The 700-nt window shown below is 50.4% G+C and overlaps 1 pseudogene; it reads left to right on the top strand.

Moving 5' to 3' along the window:
- The first annotated feature begins 683 nt into the window (after positions 1-683).
- The window catches only part of LOC114028922, a 4592-nt pseudogene continuing 4575 nt past the window's right edge, over positions 684-700 (top strand).

The following is a 700-nucleotide window of genomic DNA, read 5'->3' as shown; positions in this document are numbered from 1 at the left end:
TCATACATTCACACACACACACACTCACACTCACACTCATCTCCACCAAAGGCTCTGAGCAGAACTGGGGGTTTTGACAAAAGGACCTCTAAATAATGTTTAGAATTAAGGGAGAGGGGGCAGCTGTGTGCCAGAAGTGAACTTGAAGGAAGACATGGGCAAATACCCATTGCTTTCATTGTCCTTGGTTCAATGGCCAAAGAAATGTCAAGAGAGGCCGCCTCCTGGGGTTGAAGGCCCTGGCTCCAGGTGAAGTTGGGCCCAGCTGTGGCTTTCTCAGGCACAGGAGCAGGGGCCCTGGGACCCACTTGGAGGACCCTCAGAGAGGAGCTCCGTGGCTCTATGTGCCGAATCCCCAAGGTCTCCTGATAACAAGGTGCCGCCCACCTGGACTAACTCGATGGGGCTGAAGGATCTAAGGAGGCAGCTCCAAGTCCAGCCCTCCACTTCCCTACCCCCAGCGCCATGGCCTTCCTCTTCCACTTGGCTGTCACTGGCTCTGCTTCTGCTAAGTGTGGGGCCCTCTGGACAGTTCAGATGCAGGATCATAGGATTTATTATTGTTGTTATTAGCTACAATTTACGTAACACTTTCAGGTCTACAAAGTACTTTACTTATTTTATCTCATTTGATTCTGACAGCAACCTGGGAGGCAGGTGCTATTATTATCCCCATTTTATAGATGAGGTAACTGAGGCT

This window comes from Vombatus ursinus, unplaced genomic scaffold (assembly GCF_900497805.2).
Source record: "Vombatus ursinus unplaced genomic scaffold, bare-nosed wombat genome assembly UNPS02014900.1, whole genome shotgun sequence".
Classification (NCBI taxonomy): domain Eukaryota; kingdom Metazoa; phylum Chordata; class Mammalia; order Diprotodontia; family Vombatidae; genus Vombatus; species Vombatus ursinus.
This window is presented reverse-complemented; position numbering and strand designations above follow the sequence as displayed.